Source organism: Stegostoma tigrinum, unplaced genomic scaffold (genome assembly GCF_030684315.1).
Source record: "Stegostoma tigrinum isolate sSteTig4 unplaced genomic scaffold, sSteTig4.hap1 scaffold_58, whole genome shotgun sequence".
NCBI lineage: Eukaryota > Metazoa > Chordata > Chondrichthyes > Orectolobiformes > Stegostomatidae > Stegostoma > Stegostoma tigrinum.
Window position 1 is genome coordinate 947,821 of NW_026728516.1, and position 7,402 is coordinate 955,222.

Below are 7,402 nucleotides of genomic sequence, written 5' to 3' on the forward strand. Positions count from 1 at the left end.
TGTTGCATTGTCTCGGAACTTTGAAATAAAATGATCAATACAAAGGTACCTCTAAAATGGGAGCAACTGAGAGACCAGGTCCAATGTGGTAGGTCATAAAAATATCAGTGAACCTGCACACCTGACTGACCAGGAAGTAAACTTTCCCAGCTGGTTCCCTGTGTTCTTTAGTTTAAAGTATCTCTGGTCGTCAGAGTTGAGTCGAAGTAAAATGAACAAAGTGAAATTCACAGCTGACCTTGGAGAAACCTTGGTATTGGAAGCTCACAGCAGGGGAAGAGCCAATTATCATTTTTGTCTAAACATATCCTGCTGCAAATCTACAATAGTGAGTAATGTGTTTTTCTTGTTTTTTTTTAAATTAAGGTCTACCTCGAGATTAAACTTTTCCAAAAATAGATAACTTAGGTTAGCCTAGTGTACTGATTTTAGAGCAGTAAGACTGTGCTATTTTATTGGACTGTAGATAGTTTAGGTGCTATGATGGCCTTTAGTAATGTGATGTGCTCTTCCTGTCAGATGTGGGAGATTAGGGAGAATTTCAATGTAATTAAACAGTATGCCTGCTGGAAGTGCATTTGGTTACAAATCCAATCGGATCACATGGATCGGTTAGAACAGCAGCAAGAAGCAATGAGGAATTTACAGGAGCTGGGGAATGTGATGGATGATTCTTTCAGGTGGTAGAAAAACTGCAGATACAGTCAGGTTGATAGATTATTTCTAGGAAATGTGAGAAGAGTAGACAGGTAGTGCAGGAGTCTCCTGTGTCCCTTTCCATCTCAAAGAAGTGTGCAGATGTGGATAATGTAGGGTATGATCTATTCTTGTGACAATGTAGAACTCAGAGCAAAGTTTCTGGTAGCAAGACTGGCTCGACTGTAATGAGACGGTTACGTCAGGTTCCAAGTGATCAATTGTGGCGGGGAATTATCAAATCAGAGACACAGACAGACGTTCCTGCAGCTGACCGCAATGCAACAGCATAGTGTGTTGCTGATAGGCTGCTCGGCCAACGTAGCCTGGGTAAGGTATAGAATATTCTCAGTGGTTAGAGAGATCAACAGGACGTTGTTGTTCACATTCAGACTAACAACACAGGATGAAAAACAGAGAGGAATGTAGGTCTGTGAGCATACTAATATCTGAATTACTCTCCATGCATTGGGCTAATCAGAATAGGAATAGGAGAATAGAGTAGATGACCACCAGCCTGAGTAGCTGGTGCAGCAGGGAAGGATACACATTTCTGGATCTTTGGAATCTCTTCTGATGGAGAAGTGACCTTTACAAGGAGGACAGATTGCACCTGAGTTGCAAGAGGGGTAATATTCTAGCAGGGTGAATTATTAGAGCCATCCAGCAGGATTTAAATTGGTAGGATTGTGAGGGGTTGCTGCAGGCTGGAGGGACCCAGAGACATAGTGAAAAAAGGGCAGTAGTCTATTGCTGGTGCAGTGAGAAAAAATAAAAGAGTAAGTCAAATAAGCAAGGAATGCAGGAGCAAAGCAGAAATTTAGTTAGGACTGTTAGGTTAAACTACAATTATTTCATTGCACGAGGCCCGACAGTGTCACAGATGAACTCGGGGCATAAGTTGTTGACACAGGATTGTGTTACCATAGCTAATAGAAATGTGGCTCTGGGATGGACAGGACTAGCCATTTAACATTCCAAGGTATAGATGCTATCAGACAGATAGAAAAGGCACAGAGAGTGAAGGGGAGGTGGGGTATTGGCGTTTTTGATGAAGGATAACATTCCGGTTGTACTTAGGGAGAATATTCCAAGGAGTAGGTCCACTGAAGGTATTCAGATAAAACTGAGAAATAAGAAAGGGATAATCACCTTATTTGGATTGTCCCATAGAGCCCCACACCCTCCACCCGCCAATCCAAATATTCAGTGTGAAATTAAGAATAAAGTCTGTAAGGATTTCACAATTATCTGTAAGGATAACAGGGTGGTCTTTGAAGGGGATTTTAACTTTTCATATATCGACTGAGGCTTCCATCGTGTTAAGGTATCGAATGGAGAGGAAGTTTTTGTGTGTGTGCAAGAAAATGTGCCTATTCAGTGTGTGGATTTGCCTCCAAAAGAAGGTACAAAACTAGACCTAATCTTGGGAAATAAGGCAGGGAAAGTGACTGAGTGGTCAATGGGGGAGCACTTTGAGTCCAAACTCAGGATTCTATTAATTTTAAAACAGCTATTGAAAAGGATATACCTGATCTAAAAGCTCAAATTCTAACTTTCGGCAAAGTCAACTTGAATGCTATCTGCCATGATGTTTCAAAAGTTGATGGGGAGTGGATGTTTACAGGTAAAGGGACAGCTTACAATAGGGAGTCTTCAAGAATTATATAACAAGAGTGCAGAAACAATATGTTTTGTTCAGGTGAAAGACAGTGCTGGTAGGTGTGGGGAATGCTGGATGACGGGAGAAATTGAGATTCTGATCAAGATAAAAAAGAACGGATATGTTAGTTACAGGCAGCGGGGATCGAGTGAATCCTGAGAGGAGTGGAAGGGCATTTGGAGTATGCTTCAGAAGGAGATCAGGAGGGCAAAAAGAGGACATGAGATGGCTTTAGTAAATTAGGTTAAGGAGAGGCCAAATAATTTCTGCAAATACACTAAGGTCGAAAGAGTAAATAAAGAGAGAATAGGGTCCCTTAAAAATCAGCAAGATCACCTTTTGTGTAGAACCACAGCAAGTGAGTGAGTTACTAAATGAACAATTTGCATCAGAGTTTTCTGTTGAAAAGCAAATGTACCCGAGGGAACTCGGGGAACTAAATAACAAAATCTTGAAGATTGTCCATGCTACTGAGAAGGAGGTGCTAGCCCATTAAAATGCATAAAGGTGGATAAATTATTGGGATCTGATCAGGTATATCCTACACATTTATGGGAAACTCAACAAGTTATTGACGAGCCTCTTACTGAACTATTTGTGTCATGGATAGCCACCGGTGAGGTGCTGGAAGACTGGATGTTGACGAACATAGTGCCACTATTTAAGAAAGGTGGTAAGGAAGTGCCAACAAACAAAAGACTGGTGACCATGAGATCAGTGATTGGCAAGTTGTTGGTGGGGATTCTCAAGGACAGTATTTATGTGTATTTGGAAAGGAAATGGCTGATTGGGGGCAGTCAACATAGCTTTGTGCGTGGGAAATCATGTCTCAATAACTTAGTTAAGTGTTATGTGAAGAAGTGATGAAAATGATTGATGGAGGCAGGGTGTTAGACGTTGCCTATATAGACAAGGGTAAGGCATTCAACAAGGTTCCACATGGTAGACTGGTTAACAATAGCAGGTCACATGGAATACAGGGAGAACTAACGATTTGAATACAAAATTTGGCTCAAAGGTAGAAGACAAAGCACAGTGATGGAGGATTGTTTTTAGAAATGCAAACCTGTGACCATTGGTGTGCTACAAGACTCACTTTTGTGTCCTTTTTTGTCATTCTAAAATGCTTTCTATTTTAATACAAGAATTATGGTCAATAAGTTTTCAGATGACACTAAAATTAGTGATGCAATGAATAATGAAGAAAGTTATCTCAGAGTAAAACGGGACTTTGAAGAGATGGGCTGGTAGGCCGAGGTATGGCAGTTTAATTTAAATAAATGTGAGGTGCTACATTTTGATCTGGCAAATCAGGGACACACTTGGTAAGGGGATGGGTAGTGTTGCTGAACAAAGAGAGCTTGGAGTGCAGGTTCATAGTTCCCTGAAAGTGGAGTCGGAGATCGACAGGATAGTGAAGGAGAAGACTGCTATTTTTTCCTTTCTTGGTCAAAAATTTGAGTATCGGAGTTGGGAGGTATTACAGTCATAATACAGCTGTACAGGACATTGGTTCGGCCACTGTTGGAATATTGTGTTCAGTTCTGCTCTACCTGCTACAGGATGCGTGTTGTTAACCTTGCAACGATTCAGAAAAGAAATTGCAAGAATATTGTCAGGGCTGGAGTGTTTGAGCTATAGGTAGAAACTGAATAGGCTGGAACTATTTCCCCTGGAGAACTGGAGGCTAAGATGTAATCTTGTTGAAGTTTGCAAAATCATGAGTAGCATAGGTAGCGTGAATAGTCAATGTTTTTTTCCCCCAGGGTAAGAGAGTCTGAAACAAGAGGATGTAAGTTTTAGGAAAGAGGGAAAATATTTAAAAAAGAACCTAAGGGGCAATATTTTAAGGCAGGGGGTGGTGTATGTAAGGAATAGGCTGCCAGAGGAAGTGGTGGAGGCTGGTAACATATCAGCATTTAAAAATGAATTTGGATGGGTAGACGAAAAGGAATGATTTAGCGGGATATAGGCCAAATGTTGGCAGATAGGACTAGATTAACTTAGGATAGCTGGACATCATCGATGAGTTGTGCAGAAGAATTTTGTTTTTATGCTGGACATTTTTCGCTCTCTATCACTTTTCTCCGTCCGGTTTTAAATGCTCTTGGTCACAATAGCTACTTTCCACTCTGCAAGATACTCTCCAGAGCTTAAGGAGCTCTGAAGAACTTGGACCTTCCTCAATATTCAGGGATACGGCTCATCAAATCATGGAATTTTTAGTACAGAGCGATGTCATTGTGTGTGTGTGTGTGTGTGTGTGTGTGTGTGTGTGTGTGTGTGTGTGTGTGTGTGTGTGTGTGTGTGTGTGTGTGTGTGTGTGTGTGTGTGTGTGTGCACCAGCTTCTGAAACAGCTATTCAGCAAACTCAATTCTCCAGCCTTATCTACATCGCCCTCCAAATTCATCATGCGTCTGGTGCAAAAACTTACCAACCTTCGACAAAATGACTGTTTTGTGTGCTTCCTCTTTATGCTAATTTCCCACAGTTCCTCATCTTCACCTGTCATCCTACTCCCCACTATTTCGAAACGGTTTTCTGTTTTTCCCTTCACAGAGACAGAATATTGCATTTAGCATGCTGGGCTGAGCTAGCCTGTGTCACTTCATGAATATATTTGAGAATGGCACGCTGGCACATGATGGATATCTCACCCACTCTTGCATGGAATGTTCTAGAATGAAACCAGTTCACTTGATGCCCTTTGTCAGTATTACCCTCTCCTTGGTGCATACATGGCACACTCTCTCATTGTTCAAAATGCTTTCCTCTCTCAGTCGCGGTCACCTGAAATATTAATGGGTCTGCTCTGAATAGAAGCTGTTGACAATGTAACTGAGATAGTCAGGACTGCCAATGGTGGAGAATCTGAGATAACATAGTGTGAAGCTGGATGAACACAGCAGGCCAAGCAGTATCAGAGGAGCAGGAAAGCTTGACGTTTCGGGTCGGGACCCTTCTTCAGAAATCGGGGATGTGATTGGGATTCTGCAATAAATAGGGAGACAGGGGGAGGCGGATAGAGGATGGGTAACGGAGAAGAGCGGTTGAGAGCAGACAGGCAGATCAAAGAGGTGGGGCTATAGCTAGTGAAGGTGAATGTAGGTGGGGAGTTGGGTGGTATAAGTCAGTCTAGGGAGGACGGACAAGTCAGGAGGGTGGGATGAGGTTAGTGGGTGGGGGATGGGCATGGGGCTTGAGGTGGGAGGAATGGTAAGGGAGGCGGGGACTGGCTGGGCTGGTTTTGCCAATGGTCGGGGGAGGGGAGATTTTGAAGCTGGTGAAGTCCACATTGATACCTTTGGCCTGCAGGTTTCCCAAGTGAAATATGAAATGCTGTTCCTGCATCTTTCGGGTGGCATCATTGTGGCACTGCAGGAGGCCCATGATGGACATGTCATCCGAGGACTGGGGTGGTTTGGGGGTCGGTGGAACTGAAATGGTTCGGGACTGAGAGGTGTAGTTGATTGTTGCAAACAGAGTGTAGGTGTTCCACAAAGCAGTCTCCAAGCCTCCGTTTGGTTTCCTGGATGTAGTGGAAGTCACAGCGGGAACAGCAGATACAGTATATAACATTGACAGATGTGCTGGTGAACACCTGCTTCATGTGAAAAGTCTTCCTAGGGCCTGGGCGGAAATGGCGAAGGATGATCCATTGGATTTGGAGGTTGGTGGAGTGGTCCGTGATGATGAGGGGTGTACTGTTTTGGTTTTTATTGCGAATAGGGGGTATGAGAGATGAGCTGCGAGAAATGCGGGAGAAATGGTTGAGGGCATTTTTCATCACTGTGGAGGGGAAGTTGCGGTTTTTGAAAAAGAAAAGGGCATTTGGGATGTTCGGGAGTGAAATGCCTCATCTCGGGAGCAGATGTGGCAGGGGCAAAGGAATTGGAATTCCGGGATGGCGTTTTTACAGGAAGGTAAGAAGAGGAATATTCTAAGTAGTTGTGGGAGTCAGTATGTTTAAAATGGATATCCATTTCCAGGTGGATGCCAGAGATGGAGACAGAGAGGTCCAGGAAGGAGAGAGAGGTGTCAGAGATGGTCCAGGTAAACTTAAGATTGGGATGGAAGGTGTTAGTAAAATGGCTAAACTGTTCGAGCTCCTCATGGGAACACGACAATGTAAGTGAACAATTTTCTGTACCAGTCACGATCACAGCAACACCACTGTTGCTGGTGAAATTGACTGGGGGCATTGGGGATGAGGTGGCCTAACAGTGTTATTTCTCAACTATTTATCGAAGGATCCAGGCAATGACCCACACCCTGATTCAATAAAATTGCTGGTTCGGTGAAACTATTAAGCCATCGTTGATCGTCAGAAAAACCCTCTCGGCTCACTAACATGCTTTAGGGAAAGAATTGTGCCATCCTCACCTGGTCTGGCCTACATGTGACTCCAGACCAACAGCGATGTGGTTGACTCTCAACTGCCTTTTGGAATGATCAAACCACCCACTCAGTTACTGCAATCACTACAAAGTCACAACAAAATGGAACAGAACAAACGTATGTGCCAGCCCATAGAGTGCAGTGGTTCAAGAAAGCAGCTCACAAACACCTTGTCAAGGGCAACCAGGAAAGGGAAATAAATGCTGGCCCAGTCAGTCAGACCTACAAATCATTTATGAATACATGAAGATGACCATTCCTTATTTTAAACAGAGGCTTGGATGTATATCTACCTGGGCAAGATATTCAGGAAGATAAAAACAGATGAAAAACTGTAATTAATTTCACATAGTATTTCCATGACACCTGATCATCAACAAGCCCTTTCTTTGCTTATTATGCTCTAGCTCTCTTTTTCTCATTTATTCAGCTCATTACTTCTCCCCTTCAAAACAAGCATCCCAGTCACCAGCATAAATCACATTATTTGCCAGGTGACTTCTGTTCTGATGTCAGTTTATTGGACTCAAAATGTTAACTCTGTTTTATTTTATTGGAGCCAGCCCAACCTGCTCAGTTTCCTCATTATTTTGTTTCTTTATCTTTCAGATTTCTGACATCGTTCTTTCTTTGAGTGAAGCTTT